The 24694-nt window shown below is 38.5% G+C and overlaps 1 protein-coding gene across 4 annotated transcripts in view; it reads left to right on the top strand.

Moving 5' to 3' along the window:
• ADD3 (adducin 3) overlaps nucleotides 1–24694 on the top strand; it is a 103824-nt gene that overhangs the window by 31925 nt on the left and 47205 nt on the right. For 3 of the 4 annotated variants that reach the window (XM_040605656.1, XM_040605658.1, XM_040605654.1), the window contains exon 2: nucleotides 4656–4700. The exons of the other annotated variant lie outside the window; for it this stretch is intronic. The gene's annotated coding sequence lies outside the window, so the exon portion shown is untranslated. The remainder of the gene's footprint in view (nucleotides 1–4655; nucleotides 4701–24694) is intronic. 4 annotated transcript variants of the gene reach the window in all.

Raw genomic sequence — 24694 nt, 5'->3', positions numbered from 1 at the left:
AATTTTTCCATGTTCTGTCCTAAAAGGGGAACTCCAAAATTTGAAATCTTCTAAGAGTGGTTTCCTTGACTACCAGGGTAATAAGACTGTAAACAGTCTTCCACACAGGCAAAGTCTTTTAATGTCTCTATCTGAAGTTAAGACATTTGTCTTTTCTACCATGCAAAATTCTCTACTTGTTTGGCACACTAACTCCATAAAGCTTTGTCTGTCATGGGTTTTGTTTGTTTTGGTTTTTTTCCTTCTGAAAACAATTTGGTCTCTGTAGCACATTTCAGTTTTGCTCTATTTTTATGACTTATTCCCCTTGCTTTCCTTCAGCTGCAATGGAGAGAATTAAGTAAAGTTGTAGCCCTGATTAAAATCTTGGCTTAATTGAGTTGCAAATTTGTAATGACAGATGTTTGTCAGGGTGCCTATGATTAGCACCTTTTAGCATTCCTGGTGCCTTCCTGAATTCTGACAATACTCTCTGGTTTTACCATTGCTTATGTTCATTTCTTCTTTTTTTTTTTTTTTTTTTTTTTTTCCTATTCACAGCATGAAGCTCAGCACAGATTGTAAATTGCTTTCTCCATCATAGTTACTTGGTAATTAGCTGTCAAGAGAATGAAGTCCCTTTTATAAGGCCTGTCTTGCCTTTCCCTTGGGATATCTCTGATTCTTGGTCTCCTCGTGCAGGGTGTGAAGGTAGTCTGAGAGTGCCAAGAGTGCTATTGCCCATCACATTACACCAACATTTCCAGCTTGCTTTGGAGGTAGTCAGTGGTGGTTGGCATTGCTCAAATAATAATCCCAAATGGAGAAACTGGTGAGATCTATTCGTTAGACTAACATGGGGTGTATTGTATAAGGTATGAAGGGTATACTACCAGTAGTACTACCTTTTTTTTCTACCTGACAAGTTGAGTAACAACCCATGGTTTTGTGCCAGTGCTCCTCACTAGCATCACCTGCCTTACTGTCAGGAAGGGAATGTTGCAGAACTGAGTCTCGTGACTGATATGAGTTATGGTTGGGGCTAGGGGTCTGTTTCTAGTTGATAAGGATCCTGACAGCATTTTGGGGAAATCAACAAAGTAGTAGAAATCTCAGCAGAAAAATATATTAGACAAAGATGCTCGATTAATTAAACATAAGTTTGCTCTCTCTCCCTCAGGAAATATATTCTTGTAAAGCCTTTCAGGTGCTGAGTTGTAGTAAAGATATCCTGTGGTCCTGGTACGGCACTTCTGTATCCCATTATATCATCTATTTTGTATGCTGAGCACTGAGAGTGGAAAAGATGGAAACATGGTTAGATTGTCAGCTGTTTCCAATGAAGAAATCTCTGTTTGGTGGAACTGTTTGCATTTCTGTGGTCAGTGGTATAAGGAAATACCATGTTATGAAAAATTCCCAATTGTTTCCTTAAGGACTCTTAGAGTTGCACAATCTTTTGATGGTTTTGTTTGTTAAAAAAACCCCACATATTAGTTGCCAGCTCTTCAGTTTGGAACTTAAAATTCTCTTAAATATTTACTAGGGCTTTACTTTTTATGCTTAAAATCTGGATTCAAACCAGAAGTGTATTTTCCTTATACATGCTGATCAGTCATTATAATATGAGTAGTTGAAGATGATCGTATTTTCATTCCAGGACATGTTTCTTTGGGATATCCCATCAGTTCCTTGACTGTCTGTCATTGTGATTACTCATAGTTTCTGGATGCAGCTCTAAAATGTTGCTTCTCTGAGTGGGGGAGAGCTAGCTCTCAAATAACCAAGTGGCACTTTAATACTCAAGAAGAGAAATGTTATCTCTGAAATACAAATCCTTTTGTCTTACAGGCTGAAACCCTCATTTAACATTTAATTTGTACTTGCATTTTCAATATCATGTTAGGATTTGTATACCATGTCTGATTTCTGACGTATACATTTATTCAGATGTATTCCTTTTTTTGAAGCTGCTCATATTCAATATTTGTCTTACGGCTGTCATGTCTTCAGTTAAAATCAATCTCTCTTCCTAATTTATTTATCCAAGAATGTCTTCCAGTTAATATTTTCCTTAATCTCACTTTGAGTTGGTTCTTCACTGCACGACTGTTATTTCTTCTCAGATTTTTTTCCCCAGTATTGGTATGATCTGCATCCTTTGTTACTGGATGTATGATTTTTATTTTGGCCATAGATGCATTTAATTACTAAATAAGAGCTAAAAGTATGGCCTAAACAATGTTAAGTGTAGTGAAGACAACTGCTGGCCACTGCCTAGGTAGGAGTTTCTTGCTTACACTCAAGGGGTGGATAGAATGGGATGAAAAGACCCCGATGAATTAAGCAGAGTGAATTAGGTCATGGCACCAAACATAGCAGTTTCACAATTGTTAAGTTTTTTTTGTTGGGATTTCTTTGACAATGAGATTTTTGAATTGGGGAGGGAGCAAGAGCTTGTGAAAATGCGTTGAGCGATACTAGTGAGAAGGAATGTAAAGAAGAAAGGGGTTGTAGCAAAGCATTTGTGACAAAGGGCAGGAAAAAATCTCAGAATTTTATGATGTTTGGAGTGTTACAGTTCTTGGCTTCAGGTCTTTCCCCCACTCCCTTCTTTTGCTGAGAGCTGTAGGGTCTCCAGTGCCCAGAGGTGGGGACACAGCCAAGCAAGGTGGCTGTAGCTTGCCTGGGGGTACCCTGGTCCCTATGGGAGCTAGCGGTGCTGTACAGCTCCGGGGGGAAATAAAGTAGTGTTAAACGCCATAATAAGTGGGTGCCTCTACATTCTGCCAACCAGTGCTATTGTACCCAGAGCTGTCAAAATTGGAAAGAATATTGAATTTTTGTGTCTAAGAGTGGTCTACCAATACCTTCTAGAAACAATAGCTGCTAGCCTGCAAGATGGGATTTCTTGCGGGTGCTGGCTAGGCTTAAAATAATGTATCGGGAACTTGCATAGAAATAGCATTCTCTTATCTCTAACAGTGTGAAGTAGATGAAAAATAAATCGTACTCATGCCAAGAATAAACAGTCACGTTAAAGTGTTTAAATTCCTGACTTTGTGGAGGGCTCCTGATCTAACACAACTTTTTGATGCCAATACATTTCCTCCTCTTTCCCCAGTCACTGCCATCACTTTGTATGCTCTGCCAGGGAGCAGTTGGCAGGACAGCAAAATAAGCAAATATGCCCAAGCCCCATGCAGAGCACCTGGCTAGAGCCAGTTCTGTCTCCTAAATCTGTATTCTTGTCAGATCTGAAAGTAGATGAAATAGTTCTATGGCTGTTTACCTGTATTAGTACATTGTTCATTCCTAAATACAAACTTGCTGAAAATAATGCCATGTTTATGGCAACATATATATTTCAAGTGAGCAAGGAACTGACCTTCTGTAACAAAGTAATTCAGGGAAATAGGCAATTTGTGCACACATGCAACATCTTATTTTAACCATGGTTCTCTTGGAAGTTTTGTTTTTTTGCTTCAGAGTATCTTGTGAGAATAATGTCTTAAAGCAATTTTGTGTATTTCTACTTGCCTGCTTTTTGTACACATTAGTTTTTTGGAAATCAATTCTTCACTGCTGAAATTCATACAGAACATTGAATAATCCAGCTTTTAGTGGTGATAGGGAATGGGATAGCCAGCTTGCTGAATTGTTGAAACTGGTGAAATATTTGTACATACCAAGAAGACCTAAACAGTAATGCTTGAGGATACTGTATTGTAGTCATGAGAGATTAAAAGGGAAAAAGCTGGTGATGGTTGAAAGGGGCTGTTACAATGTGATAAGTAAAAATGGGTTAACAAGTTGGTGAGAAGTACTGCCTGTGCCTGATGGTAGGCTGAGCTTAGTGTTTTCACAATGCATAAAATGTCTAATTTGCAATGTATAGATCTTAGAAAAGAAAATGTAACATATGTTTTGTATGCATGTATGAAATCAAAGAGTCTGGCCCCTGGCCCCCAGGGAATAACTGCTTTTCCTTGGAGGAGTGGTTGAGGGAAAAGGGAAGATGATAGAAATAGATTTGTCAAGTTTGATAGAAGACAACTTGTGCTCAGAGACTGAGAAGACAAAAGACGATAGAACAATTGCTACTTTATTTATTCATTTTACTTTCATGTTAGAAGATGAAGGCAAGAGGAAAACCCATAGCTGCTCAGTGGTGGGAAAGGGTCAGAGCAAGGCGGTTGTTTCCTTATGAACTTTGCTCACCAGCAGTTGTCAACCTTCAAAGAGAGGTATTGTGTTCCTTTCCCCGGCTCCCCACTGGACCAGAGCCTGCCTGCTCAGCAGCATAGCAGCTGCTCTAGAGTTCAGCTTCTGCTGGGCTAGAAGAGGGAGCTGTGGGTTGTGGCTGTTATGCTCTATTTTAAAAATTCAGTAGGTAGACTGGATTTTACTTATGATTTGTACCCCAGTGTGCATGAGGCAAAATGATGAGGTTCCCAACTAGGCGCTCTTAAGTGAGACTTCCCTTTTGAGATTTTTTGTATATGAAAAGCGTGTTATATTAACAAAGTAAAATGTAATTCCATTAAATAATCTGAAAAAGATTTCAAGAAACTGAATGTTGTGTTAATGCTTTTGTAAGTTTTAAGTCTACAGTATATTCTAGTAATATTGAAAAGCCTACCAGGAATCAGTAATCTCTTTCTTCTGTTTTACAGGTCAACTACATTACTAGAGCAAGGAGAACTGTGGAAAAACTCAAGGTAGTTAAAATATTTTACTGTCTGAATTCTTGGCTGTGCTCTTGCTCGTCGTTTAGTGTAATGATTTTAAAGAGGAGGAGGTGAACTGAATCAGCAAACTGCCACTTTAAAGTGGTTTTACTAAAAAGCACAGACAAAAAAATCCACAATTACTTTGATCTCATTAATGTTGTGCAAAATACTTTCATGGGATGAAACTGTAACATAGCTTTGGGGTGTGTGTGTGTGTGTAAGTCTGAGTAATAGTGCATAATATTTACTCTAAATATGTAATGAAATTTCTTATGTGTGTGGATATAGAGTCGTCCTGAAAGTTCCAGCCACAGTGAGGTGGATATTACCTATTTGTACAACTGGGTACAATGACCAGCTGATAAGTACCATCAAAGATGAGTGAATTTGGTACTAGCAACTTTGACAATCATCACAGTAATTAGCAGACCTCAGCAAGTTATTTATGTTCAGTTTGTTTCCTATTTGTAGCCTGACACTAAGCAATTCAGAGCCCTGTTTTGGTAACAAAACAGGGTTGAGGGTTGTACAAAAAATATTTATTTTCACCATTAGAGTTCAGAAACTGCAACAGGATTACTGTTTGTAGGTACCAGACCTCCTGGTCAGACATGCTAAAGGAAATTTTCTTTCAGAGACTAATGTATCACAGGGGATAGTATTTATTATTATGTATCCTAGGGGATAGTATTCATTGTCACATTATCAAAATATAAAAATGGTGGCTTTTATTAATAAAAGTTTACTGCATACTTCTGTGCACTTCAAATTGAACAGCGCTGAGCTTCTTCCTTCCACAAAGAGTGCATGAAACTGTTACTTGTGGGCAATGAGGGTAGTGAACTGGAGCTTTCTGCCCTGTTGAGTTAACGCTGAGTTTGCATGTCTTCTGCTGTGTAGGTTGTTCATGCAATACATGCAAAAGCAGTTTGCTACAGCTATGAATACAGTTGGTATGGAATTAACCTCTCAAATTTTTACTTTTAATGCATCTTTTGGAGACTAGTTATATCAAGCATTTATTTTTGTGATTGATGAGAAAAATAACAAGTTTTGGTTTTGATTGGCGTTTTCAACAGTATGGGAATTTAGAAGGGCAGAGCAACTTACAGTGCTGGTAAAAACAAAATGTGTCTACTTCTTAACCTGCCGATGGATAATTATGATTACACTGCAGGCAATGTGGAATTTTTTAGGTTAGTTACTTGCGCAGAATAGTAAATACAGGAGAGAAATCCTGTCCCAGAGCAAAACAGTGATATTGGCAGTGATCATCGAATGCCTTTTGTTTCAAGAAACAGAATAATTTCTTGATCTTTTAAATTTTGCTTTAAGATCATTCAGATGATAACTTCCACCTTTAAATTGAAGTCTTTTGTGATGCTTGGGGTGTTTAAAATACAAGTTGTTTTCCTGGGATCTTGGGAAACTGACTACTGTACATGGAGCCCCAGCATGGCTGTGTCCCCTTCGGTGCTGGACTGGCCTCTCCTGCAGGCTTTTGGTAAGATGAGAAGCTGGCAAAAACAGAAAAAGGAATTCATGTGTCGCTGGAAAAAAGATACAAGAGTCTCAGACTTTTTATCTGACGACTCCAGTGCTGAAGGAGAGGTTTCTATCTCTTTGCCCAGTTTAGACAAGAGATTTTACTTCAGGCTTTTTTTGCCCCTCACTGTGCAAAACCTGTCATACCCTTTTCCTGACACTTTCTCCCCCATCAGTCCCTCAAAGACTTCAAAAGAGATTTTCCCCTATTGCAAAAGGAACCAGACATGGCCTTTCTTACTCACCCTGCATTTGAAGCATTGATAAGTAACATGTGGCTGGCTCCAAACTGCAGTCTTTCCCAGCCATTTAAGAAAATACTGTTAATAGTTAAGTTTTAAAAGAAACTATAAGATTGTTCTTCCTTCTTTGCAATTGCTCTTTTGTGTAATATATCCCAAGAGTTTTGATTCTCTTCTGAAGCAGTCAGAATTCACTACTGTCTTTCTGATTAACACATATTGAAAAGAAATGTAAAATTTCTAAAACTTTTCCATATGGGAAGGGTTTCTTTATTCATAATCTGTGTCACGCTGTTTAAGCTGTAACTTTTTCTTTAATCCCTTTGGATCATCACTGTTTGGAACATTTATTTCAGGACTGCCCTAGCAGAAAGAAAATATTATTTTTAAAACTTGAGACTGAGTAAGAGGAGCCTGGAATCGAAGTCCACTGTCTTGCGTAATTGTTTAAACCTGCTGTGCAGTTTAGTGAAGGTAAGACCTGAGTGGTCTTTTCCATAAAATGTAGCTGGGGCTTCATCTTCAAAGACAGGGTATGCCTGAGGACAGTCTCTGGTCCTTTTAATAAGAGTAGTGCTCACTTGAAAGGCAAGGCTGCAGATGAAAAAGAATGTAACCTGGGGGTTTATGAGCTTATTCAATAACTCCAATCTGGTGCATGCATTATAATGGGAGAATATGGTAAAATGACTGCATTTTTATTTCCTCCTCTGTCTAAGCAATAGTCTAAAAGCAAATGGTACAAAAATACAGTAAGGTTGAAGATTAATCTAAATCTGGGTTTAAATATATTACCTGAATTGATTTTTCTTAAAAAAAAAAAAAAAAGAAAAGCACACCAAAAAATCCCAAACATCCTTCTCCCCAAACAAAAACAAAACCCCAAGCTCTCCCTGAAATGTAGAGAGGCTGGCTGCATTACCCCCAACCATTTAACCAGGTTAAATGAAATTCGGTGTTGACTCTTTGCTGCTGGGCAGGCTGCGTTCCCTTCAGCTTCTGTTGTTCCACATGGTTTGTGTGAGGGGGGGCTCAGACTTTGAACTGTTAAAACATTCAAGGGACCTGTTGGGGCCATTTTCTGAAACCATCTCATAAAACTCTACTTTAAGATTCAGCAAGTTTGTAAAGTTGATTTTTTTTTTTTAAATGCTTTTTTAATGCCTTTCTCTGATATGAAGCATTCCATGTCCCAGATAGCTTTACTCTTTTTGCTAGAAATTAGACTTTTAAAATCCCCTTGCATGTAGTACTGACAAAGAGGTCAAGGTAGGGCAGAGTAGGACGGTTACTGAAGTATTTTTATATATTACCAATGTAGAATTGACCAAAGTTGACCCAAACTACCTTACTTAGTGTCAGTCCTTACTGTCCCAACACACACACATGTTATGAGGGCATATCTATTTTGCAGGATGACTGCAGTAGTGCTGTTGAGGGTCATTTTTCTAAACAGGCTGCTGTAGTTTTGTTGCTTTTCAGCCCCTGGATTTTCTAAGCCTAGAGAGAGGCTAGATGTTGTTTGTGGGACTTTTTAAGCATGCTCTTGAGTGCCTTTTTTTCCTCTTTTTTTTTTCTTTTTTTCCCTTCTCCCCAGTGTATCTTTCAACATATTTGTCTCCGTTTTCCTACCATCCCTCACCTTTCCCATCCAGCAAGGAGGAACTGGGGTAAACATTGGCTTGAAAATGGAGGAAGTGGGGTAAACATGGGCTTGAAATCTGTTTAGGCACACCCCTTCCAAGGCTTGATAAGAGGACCTGTTTAATAAGTGTTTACTCATGGATATATGGCATTTCATGTAAACATAGATTATATTCTCTGTCATCTGTCAGTTACCAGCCCTGGTGGAACCATACTTCAGCATCCTAGAGGCCTGCAATCCTCCTGTTAAATGTAACTTTATTGTCCTCTCTGAGCCCCATGGTCTGTCTTATGAAAACTTTCTTCTTATTTTGGTCAGTTTGTTCTTTTATTTGGTGCCACTTCAGTCACACTGGTGGGACTCTTCAAATGTCATAGATTCTAGACAATCCTAAATGAATGATGAAGCAGAATATGTGATACAAGTGTATTTCTGCCTTAAATGCCTGTTTCCAGTAAATACTTGTCAAAAGAAGTTGGTCTTGCAGTCTAATAACAAACCAAAATTTAACATACAGTTAGGCTCATGCATGTTTCATAAAATCATGTAATCTGATACCTTATTCTCTATTGTGAATTGGTTTGAAGCTTTTTTTGTTCCTAGCATGAGAAGTTTCAATGCAGAAAAGCCTGAGTCTTTGACTTTGATCTTCTTGCTAAATATTTGTAGTTGCAGACAGTAATATTTTTTCATACTGTATCTGTACTCTGCGTTTTTCTCATGCAGATTAGAAAAAGATAACTGCATTAATCATGACAATTATTATATTTTTCTAGAGTCCTCCATTTGTCAGACTTTTTCTTTCCTGTTGAGGTGAAGAGACTTCATGGAACTCAGTTCCTGTTTGCTTGGCTGGTCTCGACTTTGTCCTGTACTGGACGTGACAATGGTGCTGTATCTCCTCCACCTTTCCCTGCTGGTGGTAGTGTTCATGCTGAACTGAGCTGTTCACTGTGACCAGTTGCATCAAAGCACTGGAACTCTGCCCAGATACTCATAAACAAATGAAATACAATGTGGGATAACATATTGTGCAAGCTAAAGTAATCAAAGAGAATATAAAAAAAAAAAAAGACAGAGATCCTGTTCAACGTTCCTACAGTTGTTGCCTTTCTCCTGAAAAAGCACTTGCTTTGTGTGTAGCTGCTGTTGCTTTATTACAGATGTGTATGTGTTGCGTGGCTGATTGTGTTCTTAATTATTATTTTAAAAACATGTAATTCTCAACGTAGATTGCCCTTACAAAGTAGAACCTGGTTCTCTGTATCCTCAGCACTAGGCTGATGATTGTCTTGTCTCAAAAGAGCCAAAACGAAAGTTTCTTTGGCATGAGCAGATTAAGTTGGAGCACTTGCACTGCTTCTCTCGCTGTGATGGAAAGCTGGAAGATGAGACCTTAATAGCTGAGGAAGCTTTTAAAGTAAAACAGGAAAACATTACCCTAGGATACTTTCAGAATTGCTGCTACTTCAGTGATCCATAGTAGTAAGGAGAGCTTATCCAAAATCATGCAGCCTTTAAAAATCTGAATAGGGCACTTCAAGCAAAGATTCTGCTTCTTCAGGCGTGCTGCTAATACTTGGGTTTGTGCAGAACTTCCGTAGATGTTAGGTCTGTTACGGATTTAAGGAAAAGACATTCAGGATTTTCCAGCCAGCATATCTTTTGAAGCCGTTATTTTAATCACATTAAAATAATGACTTGCTGTTGCTGCCTCCCCCCACCTCGGCCCAAGTGCCTGGAACATGTTGAAATGTGTTGGATTGCTTTTTGCCATTTTCCCTTTCCCTTTCCGATGCCCCTATCATGGAAACAGTTTGCTGGCAGCAGATAAGCTTCTGTATCTTATTCATGTCAAATTCCTCAGTCTGTGTGATAAAGTGGTGTCATGTGAGGTAGGAGGAGGAAAAGGACAGCATTTGTGTAAAGTGTCTGATTGTAGCAGGGGTTGGAGGAGCGTGGTGGGTATGTCCAGCAGGAACTGTAGGGAGTGGGTGCTGCTGAGCATGTGAGAGAAGCACTGGAGCTCTGGAGTTCACCAACTAAAAAACTTGTCCTTTTTCAGTTGACATGATCAGGCTGTTAAAAGTTAGTAGTACAGATTGTGTTACCAAATCCTGTTAATTATGAAATAATGAAGAACAGCTCTGAAAAAAAGAGTTAATATAATTAATCAGTAGCTTGTGACATGGTGATCAGATTTTCAGGTCTTTATGTGATGCTGGAATTAAAGCTGAAAATGCTGATTCAGAATTGCAGACTGGCATATTTTAAATCAGTAAGCTTATAACTACAAGAGAACAGATCTAGCTTAAGATTCAATATTGTTTCTAAAAGGAAAAATCATTCTATTTTGCTAGCATTGTAACTATTAACAAAATGGGTTTAAATGTGTCACCCTATCCCTACCATGTTGTACTTAAATTTTTTAATTGCTTCTTAGTTTAGGAGTAAGTCTGTCCCTCATGGCTTAAAAGTGCTGAATCTTTGTAAGCATTAAAAAAAATAAAAATGTACCTAGATGTGTATCAGCTTATCACTTTAACTTTACAGTGGAGATTATTGGGTGTTTATCCAACCTATTCTGGTTTGGCTTTACTCATCAGCTGAGTGGCGTGAATGAAGAATAAATGTTTTAAAACCTGTGTTTTTTCCAAAGTAGTTACAAGCCTTGAATCTCCTGCTCAATACTGACTGACTTGCAACAACAGCTTGTGGATTTACGATTTTTTTTTTTCTCCTTCAGTCATTGAACTTCACTCAGTAACGATGACCTCCTTAGCAATGTTGATATTTTAGAACTCAGTTTAATAAACACACAGCTTTTTGTTTCCCCTCGGTTGAAGCTGGATTTACTTCTTAACAGTTCAGTTGTAGTATTATGAGTTTTTTTTTTCTGTCTGCTAATCATCAGTGACTCTTCATAGGAAAAGAATCAGTTAAATATGCAGCTAGTTTTAAGATTTGGCTTAGTTGTGTACCTTGACATCATATTAACCTAACACAGCCAAGTTATTTGCAGCTGACGCTGTCTTAATTGTGTTCCTTCTAAAGGGTTTCTGCTGTTAACTGAGACCTCCCAACGCTACAGTCTCTGCTGGTTATCAGCTAGGAGTGCTAGGAAACATGATTTGTGTTGTCATCTTTATACTGGGGAGAGCTTGGTTGAAGGGCAGGGATTGGGGGTAAAAAAAATTGCTAACAGTGTAAGTGCCAAGTCTGTCTTCTTTGTGATCCATGTTTGGGAATTGTTTTCAGTGGTTGACAGCGGCTGCTGTTGTGGAGTCTCTACACCTTGATGTAGAGATATGTAGGGTTTTGTGTCAAATGGTTCCATTTGAAGCTTGTCTGTTCAAGGAATTGGAGCAACCTGTAATTAGTTCTCTTAATTTTAAGTTCAATTTATCCGTGTTTCTGGATGAACACTAGTGCAGCTACACAAATTAGTGAGTGGTGATTACTTTAACTGTAAGGATGGCAATAGACCTTTTATACTTGACATAGGTTGTACCTTTAGTTAATTCTTCTAATAAGCTAAAGCAGTCAAGCCCCCAAATGTTACCATTTAACGCCACTACCATGAAATCCTTTGTTTGCATTCTGTTTGCAGTCTTTGAATATGTTTCTTAAAAAAATAAAATAAAATATGAAACATACTGTAACTCACAAGAGTTCCAATCCTGGTTATAATGCATAGAACAAATATTCTTGATGTTTGGAGCAGTAACCTGCTACCATGAAGGTACAGAAGGAGATAATTTCATTAGTGTTTTCAAGGAAGAAGCCTGTTGATACGAGTCTCAAGCTTGCAGAAGGCGGTGACTTCAGAAAGCATCAATGTCACTTTTGGTATGTTGGAATAGGGGGTCTGGGATAGCAAAGCTGGTTCTTACCTGGCTCTCCAATAAGTATGTTTATGTGACTGAACTGAAAGTTCACTGAGCCAGAGAACTGAACGCTGCAGCTCCCAAGCTCCCATGCCAGTCTTCTGCCTTTGCTAGTTGTAAGGGTGCTTGTTGTAAGGAAGTTGAAGCTTGCAGGTAGTAAAGCAGCTCTTTAAAGACTGTGAATTGGAAGTTGGATAAAATATATACTGTCTATCAAAGACTTCCAACGTCATTGTTGTTGTTGCTTTTTATTTTCAAGAGCTAAGTAGGATTTTATAGCGGAGTTAAGGAATCTCTTAGAAACAAGGAGAAATCTTTCAAAAGTCGAGGTTTTCTCCAAAGAAAATAGAACGGAAAAAAAAAGCAGCTCCTCTTGCAAATTAAATTTTAAAGTATAATAAGTCTGGCCAAAAGATATTCTGAGAAACAATTTGCTAAAGATATGAGAGTCTACAGTAAATCACTTAAATTGAATCATTTCAAGTACCTCAGAAATGGACGTCCTGCCAGACAGACTGGAGAGCTGATAGATGACTGAACTGTAAAAGTGCTCGGCAAAGATAAGGCACAGAACGAAAGCTAAATTATTTGTATCCAAGTTGACTTTCCTGAGAGATTTTAATGCAGGAACTTTGCTTTGTAGGTGATATTTTGAGAATTGGTCTCAAATTGAAATGTTGGTAGGAAAGGTTTTTGCAACCTCAAAAAAGTAACATCAAAAAGATAACATTTGCTCAAGAAATCTTAAGGTAACTGCATGTGACAACACTGATCTGGCAACTGTGATCTGTTACTTTAAACTGCCACAGGATCAGAGGCAGGAAAACAGGCAAACACAATTTCAATATATTAAAAGCATTCCAGAAATAGTCAGGGTACCACAGACCTGCAGGTCTGTACAGGCACGTCGGTATGCTTTATTAGGAACAAAGACCACAGGACTGGTAAACATGTGGGCATATATAATTTATCCCATGATTTGAGGAAAGTATACATGTACATTCCAAATAGATGGTCTTTAGCCTTATGGTGGGAGATGCAGTTAATTGGGTCCTTTCTTTTTCCTCTCCTTCAGCTTGCAGAATTGAAACTGCCAGTGGTGTCAAATGCAATTAAAAGAAAGTAAAAATATTTGTTCTGTAATCATATACTTTTGTGAAAAATATACTTACTTAATAATCAGAAACAGTATACTATACAGCAGTGTAACTTTTTTGTTAGATTAGATGAATGTCAATAAATAATTGGATCATAAGAAACAGTGGACTTAAATTAACTGTATTGCATCAAGTGCACTAAATGACCTGTTTGAACTCAAAATCTGTGACGTAATTTAGATGTGAATGTTCAGTTTTGATCAAGTTCTGACCACAAGATTTAGGTGTAGCTTAGTTTGCAGTGAATGTGGCGTGGTCAGAAAGTAGGCTTGTGAAATCTGCCAAGTCTGAATTTTCTCCTGTCTTCATATGTGATTGGCATGTGTCAGACTGGAAGCGTGTGACTTTTTTTTACATTCCTGATAACACGCACATCTTGGTAAGAGGATACAAAATGAGTAAGGTTTAGCATCATCCTGACATCAGATACAAGGGTTCAGGAAAAAAGATTCTTTGGGCGAATAGTGGCTTCATGGAAGTTGGGTGCGTGCACGGTTTGATGGGTGCAGTCTAACTTTGGATGTAGACCAAATACGTTTTAAGTTTCTTCATCGTAAAAAGTTTGCATTGGAATTAAACATCACTTTTTTTCCTACTATTTCATCATAAGTGTGTGAATTCATGAACTGAAAGAGAATGTGGGCATTTTAAGAACTTCACTTACTCGGCAAAAGGGAAGAATACCTGATTAAGAGACAAAGCTGTTTGATACACTTGTTTCAATGACACTTCCCTTGAAGGAGTAAACGCTTGCACAAAGCAGTAAGGCTGTGCCCAGTGAGGATTTTTTTTCAGCTACTTATCATTCTGAGCAGGAAGAACTTGCATTTCACCAATTGTCTATAAAGTTGTTGATGACCTGTGGATGTTTGAGAAGATAAGTAACTGAGGAAGATAACCCCTTAATACTGATCTCTGCAAAGATTTTAATACCTTAATGATGGTGATATAGCTTTAAAGTGAAACACATTTACTAGACCAGCCAAAAGGCCTTTTCCTGCATCAGGAGTATATCAGCTATATACCAATTTTGTACCAAGGAATCATAAAATCAGGAAGGGTTACCAAAAAGGTCAGGTTACTTCCACGGAAACTCTTTCTTTGACCAAATCTGTCCTTCAGGCTTTGGGAAGATACACTGTAGATAAATTTATGCTATTCTTTTTAAAGCATAAAACACCAAGTTTGCACCGCTGTTATTTTGCATACGTTGTATCATATGGAAGAAAGCATATGTTTGTAGGTGGGTACTGATAAGCTTGCGTGATTCAAAAAAGCTTTCAAAAATCCTTTCATTTTCACCTTAACTTAGTGTTGCATGTTTGCCATGAATCATATGCCAATTCAACCCCATATCATCTAGCTGTCGAGCTTAAATAAGCTTTTACCAAATACATTTTAGTGTAACGCATTCAATACGTTTCGCTGTAATGAACTCTGTATTGCAGTGAGTGTAGCAAGGCGCTTGTAGCAGGGTGATGGATGTGAGGGGTTTGTTGCTTTAACTCAACTTTCAACATGAACTGTTAAAGGATTTCTAGTATAAAGGAGTACTTTGCTTATTTACATGTCATGCTAACATTGAAATGTAAAGATTTTAGTCCAGAAGTGAGAGTTGTGTAATGCATTTGCTAAATTTTTGGCTCATTTTTATTTCTTGACAGCAATAACAAAATACAGAAGGTGGTCTTCGAGATGTACATTAGCTTCAAGCATTTACTGGGAGCAGAAGGGAAAGCATTATCGTTGTTTTAAAAATGTTTTATGGAACTTGTTAAACACCATTTTCTCTTAAAATTTTTCACTTTATAGTAGTCTCTGTGGATGTACATTTTCCTAATCAAGTAGATTTGTATTTTGATCACAAACCCAATAAAATCTAAATCTACTGTTTCCCTCATTCCTCCTCCTTTCACCTTTTCTCCTGCTCTATTCCCTGCATGTTGACACTTTTTTATTTATGTTTTTAAGGAATCAAACATTTATTTTCATTAACATTTGTTATGTTAGCAGCTCCTGCACTTGGTATTCTGAAAGCTTGTTTGTGCCTGGTGACATTTTCTCACAGCATATTTTAATCTACACTCATGCTACTGTTACCAGATCTTGTTTTTTGCTTGGTACTGCTAGATACTCATTTTATACTGTGTTGTAAGGCAATGCAGAAAATTAGTATGTAATATGGCTTGTTGACTGTAGCAATGTAAAAGACCCCATGGCCTCTGAAGTTAGTGAGATGCATAGAAAAATGTACTATCTGTCATACTGTGTGAATTGCAAGAATTTAATGAGTAGGCTCTTGTTCTTAAATCCACCATTTGCCATTTTCCCCCCCTTGGTATTTAAAATAGCTAAGTGATCTAGTCTTGTGTTTCCTTGGTCTTGCATGCAGCGTGCATCTTGCATAACTTGAGATGTCTGCAATATGGATGTCTGCTTGTGAATTATGTGCCTCTGTTGTAATCACTGTAAGTCTATGAATGCTGCCAATGAAGTCTAGAAAATAACTCACTTCATCCTAGAGAGAGATTTTAATTAGACAACAAATCCAAATGTTATGTAAATATCTAAAGTTAGGCAAAAAGAATCAAACTCTAGGACCTAATGAATTCATGAATACAAATGTTGAACATGACGATACTAAATTTAAGTAGTTCATATGTAATATGAATGGTAAATGAAAACTATTACTTCAGGACCTAGGAATTTTCCTTTCAGACCAGGAACTTCTAGATATTGAGCAACTTTGTTCCTGAGTCAAATTCTGGAGAGACAGATCATCCCAAGTGACTCGAATTACTTAACAATAAAGTATGAACTCCTCTAGTAAGTTCAAAAGGGTGCTATTAATCCTTAATCATTATGTAATTTAAGTATTTCTAGGCACTATCAAGCACCTTCCATACTTCAGTAATTATTCCGATGTATGATACATATTACCAGTTCATTCATGCGGGCACTTTCTCAGCATGAGTAAACGCAACTTCCTCATGTTACAGGTGAATGTAAACACTAGGGATTTTCTACGTCCCTTTTGCATTCTTTTAATGTTAAATTCGTTGCTGTGTAGCAAATCTGAGAGCCATGCACCACTTAAAACCTCACTACTACTCACCCATACATCTATTTTGGGATGTAAGTGGTACTCGGGCTCAGAGCCCTCTCTGCATCTGAATTTTAGCTGTAGTCACTTAAATTTATCTCCAGCTTGAAGCATCGTGCCTAAATTTAAATGGTAAACTCTTAAGAGCAGAAGAATTGTGGCATTTATTTCTGGAACACATCTTCCATGCTTTACTTAAAAGTAAAGATCCTAGATAGGTTTGCTGCACAATAAAGAATTTTGCTTTGGAGAAGAAAAAGCAAAAAGAGAAGAGACTAGTCAGTGGACAGTTGTGTTTAGTTAGCCAGCTGGCATACATGCACCTGCAAGATTCATTTCAGTGATTTCTATTTGTAGTGTTCAGCTGAGTTTTACTGATGCAGTGTAGTTTACTCTGTTGTTGTGTTTAACATCTATCGGTATTTTCATAGCCTTCTAACAAAATATTGCTGAAAACTGAACCTGAGAAACAATACCCATTCTAATAAGTATGGTGGGGAGGGAGTTATTGATAAGTTATGTCATTTCTTAAGGCAGCTATGGCACTGTCACCATCCCCCAGTTTGCTGAAATACCTTATATATTGAAGTAGGTCTAATAAAGTATTTAATCCTTCTGGGATTTTTAGTTTTAAAACTTCTCTGTGTTTTGCTGTTTAAGTATAGTTTTGCCTTGTATTGCACAGTATTTATGATAAGTAATATTAAGTAATATATAGTATTTGTATTGCAGCACTTCATATGAAAAGAACTAACATTGTTGGAGAGCTGGCCTATGGAGGTCTTGGTGCTGATGAGTGCAGCTCTTCCTGTGTGCACTTATTTCCACCTCCTTCCCCTTGTACCCTCTTCCCCCATGTAAAGCTGGGTTGATCACATACAGAAACTTTCTGTGTATGTTTCTAATATGTGAGGAAGTCAGGTTTTGCTGCGGCAGACAGCAAGCAATACAAGGACAAATACAAATCCCTCAGTGGATTTGCCCAATGTTGAATAGCTAAAAGTGAAATTACGGGAAGAATGGTGAGTGCAGTTCTTGCTTTTAAGCAGCAGTGGAAATACCCTGGCAACAATATAGTGTGATTACTTGCAGTCTAAAGTGTGCTATACTTCTGATTTAAAAAAAATTAATCTGCTTTTGTTTACCCATTATTGAGTTGTTGGTTCTGAGGGAGTAAAAAGAGAAAGTGTTTTAAGCCATTCATACAAATTCATACTTTCTAGTCAACCATAGGATTTAGAATTACTTTCCTTGGGAAACTGTAAATTACCAAAAGTCCTCTGTAAATTACCGAATGTCCTCTGTTTTTGCATTTTCCCAGTGATAGCATGGTGTGCTTGTGTAGGTATTTCAGGGATGATACAAATCTTTGGAAGCATCGGTCTAAACTTTGGAGATCCATATTTAAAAAGGTATTGTTTAAATGTTTTGTTAATCTTGTTTGGTGAAAGAATACAGTTCCCACATTTGTTTCAATACTGCATGGATACAATATCACAGTCTTACTTCTGTAGAGTGTTTTTCTTTCCACACACTGGGACACAAGCAGTTTTAGCAGACCAAATTTATTTAGCAAAATACGCAAGGTGGTATTCTTCAGCATGCTTTTTTGTAAAAGGAAATAGCTCTTTGATAGTTATTTCTTACCTTAGGTACTGGTCTTGAAAATTGTCAGGTGCAAATATTTTATTAGTGTTACTCTTCTGAACACCTGTGCAGTTTGAGATGTTGCCTCTGGTTGAGTGGTCCAGCAACAGCAGTTTTGATTTACTAAAGGTCAAAGGAGCTTTTTTTAAATGTGTTGGAGCTGAAGAAAAAAATTCTGGTAACATATATTAGAAGACTCTTGTGTGTGGCTTTACCCAGCAAAAAGGAATCTATATGGATAACTTGGAAAAATGGGGGCTGGCTTGGGTTAAGGGAGGAAAAAAATACGTGTTATTTTTGTTTTTTAAATATGTTAGAGGAAAAAGTTGAGCTGTGCATGTAGCCTGGTGAGTTTATTCCAGAGTGGGATGAAATTTCCAGGTGCTCAGTGGGGCAGGGTTTGTGGATGTTACTGAATAGCATCCTCCTCTCATATACTCTGTCGTTCCTGAAATCCCAAGAGTGGCATGTGGGGATTTTATTCATAGCGAAAACTAAAAAGCTGAATTCTGCCATTAGCACTGGAGCTTCAGGGCTGCAAACACTGGTAAGGTTACTTACCAATAAGTAGTAATTACTTAGAAGTCTTATGCTAGTTCAGATGGAGCCAAGTCTAGCAACTTCACTGTAAAAGCGCTGATCCCGAGTAAAAGAAACAGCATTTGTGAAGTGCTCCCAAATGTACCTGTTTGGCACCAGCCAACGTAAAAACATCGTGGCAGAGCTGATAGAGACCCATGGGTTTCTGACACTGTCCCACCTTGCCTCTGCCAGTAAGCGACAATCATGTCTGTCCTGCATGCTGAGCCTGGCTTTGTTGGCAGGTCCTCATCCCTGGCCCCCCCTCCTGCCGCCCTCTGCCCCAGATAACTTTATCCTCATAACACAGATATGCAGTACTGGTCTGGATTTCATTTCTTCTGCTTCAGCTTCGTGCGATCTCACGCGCATTCCTAACGCGTTACCAACAGCCCACGTCCCTGAAAGCGCGGTATCAGCTTTCAGTGGCAAAAGCTCGGAGGGGAAACAGGCTGGTTCCTCCATGCACAAACAGCTGGGCAGTTGTAGATGGAATTAATTGCTGATATACACTGGCTGTGTTTTTCTTCTCTTGTCATTTCCTTTGCAGCTGTGAAAGGCAAGTTTTTTAGGTTTTGAAAATGGCACAGACCTCAGTAGTTGGGGTGTAAAAGTACTGCAACATGTATGCGTGTTAGGATTTGCATAAAAAGTAAAACCACTCCGAAGCTGTAACAACCAGACCTGTTGACATTGGTATTCAAATTCCAACGGCACCTTCCAAAAGTAATTTCTGGCTTTGGATTTCCAGCTTGAAAAAACCTGTTGAGGGAGATTTGGCTTTCTGAAAGCAACAGTCAGTATTGTTGAAAACAGGAGTCTGAAGATAAGCATTGAAAGTAACCTGTTCTGAATATGGTAGTCTTCCATCTATTAGTCTTGGAGTTGTTATATCAAATGCACTGATGCTGCTCTAGCCAAATGTGAAACAGTCAAGTTGCTGAAAGTAGTGTTCCAGGCTGGCAGCTATGGGAAATTTATCACGAGGCTGGAAAATACGCATGTTATCAACAGAACTGCATGTCTGCCTCGAGGCTTCACCCAGCCCGTAACAATGCAAAAACAAACCACTCATCACAAATTAAAAAATGCTGTCAAAAGTAGATTCTGCGCGCTAATGGTGTCAGAAACTACATCATGCTGGGTTTAGTTGTAAAATCAGTGGAAAAATGTGGAGTACCTGTTGTTGAAGATAAGATTTTGTTAGCTTCCACCCTGTAAGTCCCACAGATATTTTTCCCCTTGTTTATTAAACTGTTCTGAATGCACTTTTGTTTTATGGACTTGTTAGGCCTCTCCTACTAGCATGCTACTAGCAGGTTTATACTGCCATGCAATTTACCCAGTGGAACACCTATAAGCTTTTTTTTGCCAAAATAACAACAGCTCTCCTAGGGATTTTGCTGATACATAGTAACTGCATACTGCATGTGTATAAACACCCGATATGTAGAATGTATTGTTTATTTAAACAAATATTAGAGAAAGTTTTTGTTGTTTCAAGACCTGGTCATAAGAACTAGATAAATGAAGTTGTACAAATATGCTGAAAATGTCCCTACTAGTTTATGTTGTGCAAATACTTGTACCACAAGATGAGTATTTCAAAGGTCCCACTGAAACCAGGGCTATTATTTGTGGTAAGAAATACTGTGTAGAGTGAAGAAGGGTTGACAGACCAAGATCTTTTCTTTATTTTAAACAAAAAAACAAAAACAAAAACCCACAAACACACTAAAAAAAAAAAAACCCAAAAACAAAACTCCCCCAAAATAAAAAGTTACACAGCTCTTGAAAAGAGCCAGACTTTCAGTCATAGCACCCACATTAGCCAGACTGTTTGCAAAGATTGCTGTAGAGATCTGTGTGACGGTACTCGCAGTAAATACAAAGGAGTGCATCCTAGTTTTTCAGCCTGTCATGCAAGGGATTTCCGCTGCAAACTTGCATCTGTCATAGCTAACAGTGCTCAAGGAGACACCAGACCAAGCCTGGCTCACATGGCATGCAGGAAGTTCAGCTGTAGTAACTTGATTGTAAATCTGAGCCAGACAGTCAGTATGCTCAAACTGTGGCTATTACTTCAAAAATAAAGGCTGCCCCTTTGAAAGGCTTCTAGTTTTTATAGCAATACAGAAGTTAATTATTACGTAAGTCATATGTTATACATGTGTGTGTATGTTCATATTTTAAGTACACACGTATCACGGGCACCCTGTTCTGTATATGTCGCACAAAGTACCTTTTTGGCAGGTAGCAGAAGTTATGGAAACAATTAAAATTCCTGTGCAACATTGGATTAGCTGTTTGTTTGGTAGAGTGGGTGGTGTTTGGAGGAGGGGAAAAAAAGGCAGATCTGTACTTTAAAACCAAAGTGTAAAAGCACTCTGGAGTGTTTTAATCAGAAGGTCTTTTTGTCAATTTGTGTTTTGACAGAAGGGTCTGAATATCAGGAATGCAGTTCTGGGTTTTGTACTCTGGCATATCTTACTAGTAAATATTTAAGAAATGATAGAGCTGCAGTTGATTTTATGACGGGTAACCAACTGTGTCCATGTTAAGGCACTAAAGAGCATACGAGAACAGGGCTCTTAATTGCCTATAGTGCAAGAAGTTGTTAAAGTTTAGAAACCGATTGCTTTCTGCTCTGGCTTCCTGTTATGACTTAAATCACTTTAATCTACTGCCTGTCTGACTGAGAGATTAAAAGTGGCAAAAAAAACCCAACCAGTTTTTAAGAACTCATATAGTAGCTGGAACAATTTAATTGTATCCAGCAGTGAATATCTTGATCCACAGAGTCTGCAGCTGCATTTTCCTATGGGTTACGTGACAGGTTGGTGCCATGATTTGCTTTGCAAACCTGTAAATGAGTTTATGTTTGTGAATCTTTTAGTTGTGGTTTCTTTCTCCACCCGTTTCTCATTAGTAAACTTGAAAAATATTTAGGACAAGATTTCTCTGGACTCGCCACATCTGATGCTATCTTTTTCAACTATAGTCTTTGTATATATGTCATTCTAAAACAATTGGGAGGTGTGGTGCAATGTGCTTCCTTGAAAGGAGGAACACTGTAGTAAAGATTACTAATTCTGTGAGAATAGTCAACCACACAAAATGCTAATGCTGTAGCTGGGAGGAGTCTGTGCCTTTGGTTCTTAACTCCCTTTGGGTTTTACCAGTGACTTGGAGCAGAGAAGTGTTTGGTCAGTTATGGTGACACGCCAAAAAGATTTTAATCTTCCTGACAACTAGATATCTCGATATACTAGTAAGTTCAGTGTCTTAACCACCTCACTTGCTACGTGAAGTAATAACATGCAATTAATGAATATTTCAAATTGTTCTGCATGTGACTTAGAAGCCTTAGTTGACTAATCAAATACATGATTTGCCAGTACTACAGCTCGAGACATCGTTGCATGAACTTTGTGTAAGAGTGGGTTCATTCAATAAAAAATAAAAGGAGCATTTAAAGAGCCTTTTATTCTTGTCATAAAGATGCTTTGTGCTATTGACGTTGTGTATTTGACAGAATGGTTGGGGATGGATGCTGCAGAAAGTTGTCTTGTATTTTGATTGTCTTTTATTTGAGACTTGCATGATTTTTTTATCCTCAGTGTCATGACATGACCGGTGAGTTAAGATTTCTGCGTTTGAATGGGGTTTTCCAGTGTAGTTAGTATCTGTGTGTTCCATAAATCAGTTACTCTGTTTGCCTCGGTTGTTCTGCATATTATGGGGTGGGGTTTTAGGAAATGTGATCTGATTTTGATTCCACTTAAGTCAAGCTTTGGTAGGACAGGGCTCAGAGTTTTGACTATATGCTGGCAGCTAAAGTGCGTGCAGCCACATCAGGCACAGGGCTGATTCTGTGGTACCTTACCATGATTTGCTGTACTGTCCTTTGAGTTTTTAATTCTAACTCTGTGAAATAAAATAAATAAAATATGTTTGGTATTGTTCTGTGGTTGGGTTTGGATTTTTGTTTGGGTTTTGGTCTTTTTTTTTTTTTTTTTAACAGCTGAGCATAAATAGGTAAGTAATCTTGATTTAATTTGGAAGATATCTGTTAACACATGGCTCTAAAATGCAGCACAGCACCAGTGGCACAGTAAAAGCAGTTGTTCCACCATAGTTCTCTATCTCAGTTTATTTTATCAAAGTAGTTCAACTTCTGTGAGTATGTGTGCTAATAGACTTTTATCGTGTGTATGAGTAGCAGCGTAGCAGATATTGTCCTGTATTAGTCATTGTAGTGAGAGATAAGAGAAGTCTGTTCTTATTTAAAGCTATAGCAGAATGCATGAAGCAGCTTTAATTAATGTATACTATAATAGCATTGAATGCCTTAGATTACATCAGATAGATTCTTATGATAAACACATGACCAAGTATTTTTAAATGGCCTGTGAAATTCAATTTTCTGATATCCACCCCCACCTCAGAAAAGCAAAACTCCCAAGTGTTTTAAAATACATAAACTTGAACTAGGGATAAAAGATGAAGAAAAAGCTTCTAACTTGTAGTAGGCTAATTGTGCTTTTAATGTCTGGAATTAAGGTTTTTCTTAAATGCAGTTTTGAGATATGCAGTATTAATCCCAAAGTTTTGTGAGTGCATATACAGAGCTTAGTATAGGAGTCAGATACTCAGTTCTGGCGTTAGTTTTTTGCATTGTTTCCACATTCTGGCACTCCACTCCATTTCCTCGCCTCACTGAACACTGAAAGGGACATAAATTGACATAACTAGATTTTTCTGACTGGTGCAAGGGAAGCAGCCTGAAAGATAAACTTTAACCTATCATCCTGTCAACAAATTTGCATTGTTACAGAAGTAAGAATTTATGTACTGTGGAGTCAAGAATAGTATGCAGGGACAATGCATTACGATAAAGTGCATATCTGAAGTTATATTTTTTCAGCCTAAAAATAGGAGTGAAGTATCCAACTATCTGATCTGCTTTTTCATAGTCTTGGCATAAAAGTTCTGAGTATTTTCACTGGCCTAAAAGTGAGGAATTCCTAACTACAACAAAAGTTCAACAAATTAATGGGAAAATTAGGAAAGAATTTGGCCTGTCACTGTAGTTTTGGAATGGCCAGCTTCTCTTAGCAGTCTATACTGTGTCTTCAGCATGCCACAGTTCAGTTATGCAACCTTGGGAAATTTCTCTCCCACTGAATGCACTCTTCCTTTATTAAGGCTAATGGGAGTCATGTGTTCTTGTCAGTGGGAAAGCAGACCCTTACTAGTCTTTCTGGTAGATTTGGTGGAAACAGAGCTTACGTTCATTATTGCTGTGTTCTGGGCAGTTGGATGTCTCATTAGTGGGATGTTAATGATGTTCAGTGCACCTCTGTTGGACAAGAGGATGTGGTAAAAATACAAAATGAGTGACTTCTTGGTCTTATAATTTTGTGTATTGTTGGATTAATTTCTGTTTTGCCCTTTCTCCCATCCCAGTACTTAAACATTATTACCTTTAACCTGGTGGATGTGATGCTGGGGGTGCTTCAGCCCCACTGTCGGGCTGCTCTGCCCTAAGCCTGGGCCATGGCTCCTCTTTCCTTGGAAACTTACTGCATCTCGGTAGCAACCGTTATATATTTGATCCTTCTACAATTTAAGGCAGGGAACAGAACACAAACATTGATCAGGTAGGAGCCAGATTTTGGCTGGGGCGCTATCCATGTAGTATCTTTGTAGCGATAACCACATGCAGAGGGAGTAAACGTGGTTTTGCACAGATCGACGGGGAGAGGCCCGCGGGTGGTGGCAGGCAAGAGCCATGCTACCGCTTCACTGAGCAGATGTTCCTGCAAACCGCCTGCAAACAAAAACAAACCCACCATCTCCCTGCCGAGCAGCAGGGTGGGCTGCCCCCCCCCCCCACCCCCATGAAGCCAAGCCCTTGGCCAACGGTGGGAATTCACTTCCCCTCAGAAAACACTGGATTTCGGTTTATCTCACCGAGGCACCAAGAGAACAATAGGCTATTAGAGCGTTGGAACAAGGCGGGCAGTGACTGACCCCCTCATTACTTCGCTGTGCAGGCGAGGGAGGCTAAAAGGAGGGGTTGGCCACCCTCAGGACTAATCTGGTGGCCGGTGTGCGGGGGCCTGGGCTGGTGGTGTGTGTGAGGTGAGGGTGGCCGTGGGGGACTGTGGAGGT

This window comes from Falco naumanni, chromosome 9 (assembly GCF_017639655.2).
Source record: "Falco naumanni isolate bFalNau1 chromosome 9, bFalNau1.pat, whole genome shotgun sequence".
Classification (NCBI taxonomy): domain Eukaryota; kingdom Metazoa; phylum Chordata; class Aves; order Falconiformes; family Falconidae; genus Falco; species Falco naumanni.
Note: the sequence above shows the minus strand (reverse complement) of the source record. Positions and strands in the feature narration are given on the sequence as shown.